Here is a 6,410-nt window from a genome sequence, read left to right on the forward strand (position 1 = left end):
TCTCCTCTTCTCTCTTTTCCCCTCTCCTCTTCCCCCTCTTTTCCCCTCTCCTGTCCCCTTTTCCCCTCTCCTCTCCCCCTCTTTTCCCCTTTCCTCCTCCCCTCTTTTTCCCTCTTTCCCCTCTTTTCCCCTTTCCTCTCCCCCCTCTTTCCCCCTTTCCTCTCCCCCTCTTCCCCCTCTTTCCCCCTTTCCTCTTCCCCTCTCGTTTCCCCTTCCGTGTACACCCAAAACCCCTCGCCATGTTTGCCGCGGCCAGACGTCGATGTTCCCAAAGGAGGGGAAGTTAGCTCTGCTGTTCCACACTCTTCGTCGACTCTCGTGTTCTGTTCTTTTTTCTTTTTTTTTTCTCTCTCCTTTTATTTCTTCTGGCAATAAGGCCATCGCATTGTGGCCAGCTCGGCGAGAAAGCTCTCTGAATCCTTTTTGTTTTCTTGTTTTTTTGTTTTTTGTTTTTCTTTTCTTTTGTTTTGTTTTTTTGTATATTTGGGTCGGTGTTTAAGTGTTTCTTTTATTCATATATTTTTCCTTTTTAGTACACCATCTGGAGGGTTACTGGCTATGGGAGCATCGTAAGTTGAGTTGGTCTTTCTCTCTTTTTTTTCTGTCTTTTTTTCTCTTTCTCTGTTTCTTTCTCTCTTTCTCTCTCTCTCTCTCTCTCTCTCTCTCTCTCTCTCTCTCTCTCTCTCTCTCTCTCTCTCTCTCTCTCTCTCTGTCTCTGTCTCTTTCTCTCTCTCTCTCTCTCTCTCTCTCGTCTCTCTCTCATTCTCTCTCTCTCTCTCTCTCTCTCTCACTCTCTCTCTATCTCTCTCTCTCTCTCTCTCTCTATCTATCTTTCTATCTCTATCTCTCTCTCTCTTTCTCTCGCTCTCGCTCTCTCTCCCTATCTATCTATTTATTTATCTATCTAACTACTTAAGCATCTCTCTCTCTCTCTCTCTCTCTCTCTCTCTCTCTCTCTCTCTCTCTCTCTCTCTCTCTCTCTCTCTCTCTCTCTCTCTCTCTCTCTCTCTCCCTGTCTATTTATTTATCTATCTAACTACTTAAGCATCTCTCTCCCTTTCCCCCTCCCTCTCCCCCTCCCTCTCCCTCTCCCCCTCCCTCCCTCCCTCCCTCTCCCCCTTCCTCTCCCTCTCCCCTACCCTCGCCCATCGCCCTCCCTATCCCTATCCCTATCTCTATCCCTCTCCCTCTCCCTCTCCCTCTCCCCCTCCCTCTTCCCCCACCTCCCTCTCCCCCTCCCTCTCCCCCTCCCCCTCCCCTCCCTCCCCCTCCCCCTCCCTCTCCCTCTCCCTCTCCCTCTCCCTCTCCCTCTCCCTCTCCCTCTCCCTCTCTCTCTCCCTCTCCCTCTCCCTCTCTCTCTCTCTCTCTGCTGACCAGTGAATTTCTTCCTCGGGTTCTCTCTGTTCCTGAAACGATTCACGAAACCCTACAACAACAACCTGCTGTAATTAAACGAAAACTAAATTCAGCAGCTTAACATGCGCTTGTAACCCCCCCCTCCCTCCCTCCCTCCCCACCCCCACCCCCACCCCCTTCATGGCCTCTTCCGCTACCGCATGCATTAGCAAAACAGCAAGGGGACATGTTCTTTTAACTTTCCTGTGGGTTTGAGAATAGCTTGCAGACTTTATAAAGGAAACGAGAGATAAAGTGTTATCGTGTTCCTTTTCTCTCTCTCTCTTTCTTTCTTTCTTTCTTTCTTTCTTTCTCTCTCTCTCTCTCTCTCTCTCTCTCTCTCTCTCTCTCTCTCTCTCTCTCTCTCTCTCTCTCTCTCTCTCTCTCTCTCTCTCTCTCTCCACTTGCTCTCTTGATTTCTGAATATACGTATATATATGTGTGTGTGTGGTTGTGTGGGTGTATTTGTGTGTGTGTGTGTGTGTGGTTGTGTGGGTGTATTTGTATTTGTGCGTGTGTGTGTGTGTGTGTGTACGTGTGTGTGTGTGTGTGTGTGTGTGTGTGTGTGTGTGTGCGTGTGTGTGTGTGCGTGCGTGCGTGTATGTATGTGTGTGCGCCCCTCAAACTCTCTCCCTCCTTCTCTCCCTTGCTCAAACTCTCCCCTTCTCTCTTTCTTTTTGTCTCTCATTTACCTGATATACAACATGCCCAGAGTTATTTTTCCTTGTTTAATTTCACCCGAACCCCATTGCCCTCCGAGTTTTCCCACGTTGTATCCTTATGGAGGGCAATAAAGAATATATTATTCCTTGCAAACATTTCAGTATTTCACCAATAATCAATTGCTGTTTCGCTTTTTTTTTGTCTCTCTTATTTTTCTTTCTCTCTCTCTCTTTCTCTCTCTGTCTTTCTTTCTTTCTCTCTTTCTCTGCCTTTCTTTCTTTCTCTCTTTCTCTGTCTTTCTTTCTCTCTTTCTGTCTGTCTCTCTCTCTGTCCGTCTCTCTCTCTTTCTTTCTCTCTCTCTCTCTCTCTCTCTCTCTCTCTCTCTCTCTCTCTCTCTCTCTCTCTCTCTCTCTCTCTCTCTCTCTCTCTCTCTCTCTCACTCTCTCTCTCTCTCTCTCTCTCTCTCTCTCTCTCTCTCTCTCTCTCTCTCTCTCTCTTTTTCCCTCTCTCTTTCTCTCTCAATCTCTCTTTCTCTCACTCTCTCTTTCTCTCTCTTTCTCTCTCTCTCTCTCTCTTTCTCTCTCTCCCTCTCTCTCCCTCTCTCTTTCTCTCTCTCTCTCTCTCTCTCTCTCTCTCTCTCTCTCTCTCCCTCTCCCTCTCTCTCCTTCTCTCCCTCTCCCACTCCCTCTCCTCTCTCTCCTCCCCCTCTCTCTCTCTCTCTCTCTCTCTCTCTCTCTCTCTCTCTCTCTCTCTCTCTCTCTCTCTCTCTCTCTCTCTCTCTCTCTCTCTCTCTCTCTCTCTCTCTCTCCCTCTCCCTCCCTCTCTCTCTCTCTCTCTCTCTCTCTCTCTCTCTCTCTCTCTCTCTCTCTCTCTCTCTCTCTCTCTCTCTCTCTCTCTCTCTCTCCCTCTCTCCCCTCTCCCTCTCTCCCTCTCTCCCTCTCTCCCTCTCTCCCTCTCTCCCTCTCCCCTCTCCCTCTCCCTCTCCCTCTACCTCCCTCTCTCTCTCTCTGTTTTTCTCTCTTTCTCTCTCTCTCTCCCCCCCTCCCTCTCTCTCCCTCCCTCCCTGCCTCCCTCCCTCCCTCTCTCTCTCTCTCTCTCTCTCTCTCTCTCTTCCTCTCTCCCTCCCCCCCTCCCTCCCTCCCTCCCTCCCTCCCTCCCTCTCCCTTTCTCTCTCTCTCTCTCTCTCTCTCTCTCTCTCTCTCTCTCTCTCTCTCTCTCTCTCTCTCTCTCTCTCTCTCTCTCTCTCTCTCTCTCTCTCTCTCTCTCTTCCTCCTTCTCCCTCCTCGAGAGTTGGGAGTTTGCAAGATGAACTCCTCAAGTTGATTGTATTTCTACTAAACTTTATCGGTCCAGAGAAAGTTAAGTTCGAGGGGAAACTATTGAAGACATGACACTGTTGCACCGCTTGGGGGGCGAGAGGCCTTGCGCGAGTCTGTCCTATGTCAAGTTACTAGTTTAAAGATTATCCATATCCTGAAAGAGATAACTTGGGGAAGATGGAGTCCTTGTGTGTTTTTTTGGTTGTTGTTGTTTTTTTTTTGTTTTTTTTTGGGGGGGAGGGGTTAAAGGGGGGAGCGGTGTTTTTGGTTGTTGTTTTTTTTTTGGGGGGGAGTTAGGTTAGAAGGGGGAGCGGTGTTTTTTTTTTTTTTTTTGGGGGGGGGGTTAAGAAGGGGGAGCGGGGTTTTTTTGTGAATGAAAATGCCTTGTAGCAATGAATGAGCATTGCGAGACTAGTTTTTTTTTTTTTTTTTTCGTAGTGAAGTTTGCACGTGGGCGCTTATCGTGCATAGCGTTTTGCTGGTATTCATTTCTAGTCCATCTGCGGGTGTGTGTTCTGATCAGATGTTCTTCACAATATTTGCGGTTGTCCACAGACACAAACACACATACACACATAAACTCACATATATGTGTGTGTGGGTGAGTATGTGTGTGTGTGTGTGTATATATATATATAATTGTATATATATAAATACATATATATATATATATATATATATATATATATATATATATAGATATAGATATAGATATAGATACATATATATGTACATATTTATATATACATATACATATATATATATACATGCATATGTGTGTATATGTATACATATGTGTATATGTATATATATATATATATATATATATATATATATATATATATATATATATATATATATATATATGCCTAGAGATATGTCTATAAATACCCCAGGCCAGGCAGCGCCGCCCGCGCCCCCGCCGTCGTCAGGCGCGGCGGCGGCGGCGCTGTAACACCAAACCGATTTCGTGACCAGCGCCTCGCTCTTCTTACTGGCGCTAAGATCACTATCACTCACTCACTATCAGCTTGGCCGCCGCACATGTCTTCTATGCTCTCGGGCTGTATGCAGATTGGGTAATCCAAATATCTGCGGGTGGGGTTACAGTTGTCAGGCGGGGGTGGAGCAGAAATGTGTGTGTGTGCATGTACGAATATACGTACACACAGACGTATATACATATATACACATACACATTCACATTCTCACACACACACACACACTAACACACACACGCATATATATATACACATTCGCACACACACACGCGCGCGCACACATACACAAACACACTTACACACACACGTACATAAGCGCAAACAAATAAATAAAAGCATACACATCTACCTGTCCATTTATTCCTACACTTTTTTTTCGTTTCTCCCTTACAACCCTCTTTTCTTTTCACTTTCCTATTCTCTCCCCCTTTATTCTCATTTTATCTTCAGCGCACGTTCTTTCCCTCAATTTCACTCTTAAAGTCCTAAGCTGTCCATTGCATTAAGTACATTCTCTCCCCTCTTTCTCTCTTGTTTCTCATTATCTGCTCTTTTTCTTCTTCTTCTTCTCCTTCTTCTGCTCCTTCTCTTCTTTTCTTTTTGTCTAATTCCTTTGTTCTCCTTCGCTTCCTGCAGCAGTACAGTGTTGTCTGTCTCTCTGGTTAACCTGCAGTCAGCTGATATTTCTAATGGCCGCGCTGGATGTTCCATGGGTTGATTTTTTTTTCCTCTTTTATCTTTGTTCTTCTTTATCTTCTTCTTCGTTGTCGTCGTCGCTGTCATCGTCTTCTTCTTCGTCTTGTTTTTCTTCTTCGCTTTCTACTTCCTTTCTTTCGTCTTCTTTTTCTTCCTCTTCTACTTCGTCGTTGTCTTCTTTTTCTTCCTTTTCTACTTCGTCGTTTTCTTTTTCTTCCTCTGCTTTTTATTCCCATCCTTCATTAAAGTCCTACCATTATTCCTATCATTCTTATCTTATTCCCTATCTACATTATCTCCTTTCAAAAAAATCGATCTTTAATCTGGCTGATAAGCAAATATTGAAAAGTTTACCCTAGAAAACATAAAAAAAAAAGAAAATGGAGAATCACATCGAGGAAAAATAACAGAAATTCCATTGAAACATATATACGTATTTTTATATGTATGAATATGAAAAAAAAATGAACGACTATATAGTCTGGAGTAAGTACGGTCAATTGTTTTAATCAAGAGTAAACACTTAAAACCCATATCGCATTTTATATACAATAGCCCCCCCCCCTCCACCCCCCCCCCCCCGACCCGAAACTCGCCACGAACTGCACTGCCAGCGTACGATAATTGGCGCCACATCGCGTGCTGCTACACAAAGCTCTTTTACCTTCCTCTGGTCACGAGGTCTTTTGCTCTTTCTTTTGTTTTGTATTTTTGTTTTTTTTATTTGGATCGGGTTTTTGTTTTAAATTCACGTGTATGTGGTTGTTTTTTTGTTTGTTTGCTTGTTTGTTTGGTATTTTTGGTGTTTGCATGTGACCAGCCGTGTGTGTTTTCTTGCTTTGAATCAGGTAGAAAATTGGGAACTGTTTTATTTCTCTTTTTTTTTCTTTATGTACATGTCTCTCATTGCATTTTGCTCTCCATGTCGCTGATGCATATTTTATTGTTGCGTTTCCTCGTCGTTCTTGTTTTGTTTCAGTTGATTCTCTTTTGTTTTAGACTCGATTCTAATCCAAGTAGCGGGAATGGGATCCTGAATAGGTTTGCAGAAGAAATTTTAATCCCGAACGCGGTTTGTGGCAACATCTCTGCAGCGAATGGAGAAGGGGGGGGTTAGGTAGGCGGGAGGGGACAAGGGGAGAGGGAGGGACAGGAATGGGGAAGAGGAGGGGAGAAGGGGAGAGGAATGGGGAGGAGGAGGGAATAGGAGGAGAGAGAGGAGAAGGGGAGAGTGGGGAATGGCAGGAGAGGGAGAGTGAAGAATGGAGGAGAAGGAGAGGATAACGGAGGAGGAAGGGAGAGGAATGGGAGAAGGGAGGATAAGGGGAAAGAAAGG

Source organism: Penaeus vannamei, chromosome 18 (genome assembly GCF_042767895.1).
Source record: "Penaeus vannamei isolate JL-2024 chromosome 18, ASM4276789v1, whole genome shotgun sequence".
NCBI classification, from domain to species: Eukaryota; Metazoa; Arthropoda; class Malacostraca; order Decapoda; family Penaeidae; genus Penaeus; species Penaeus vannamei.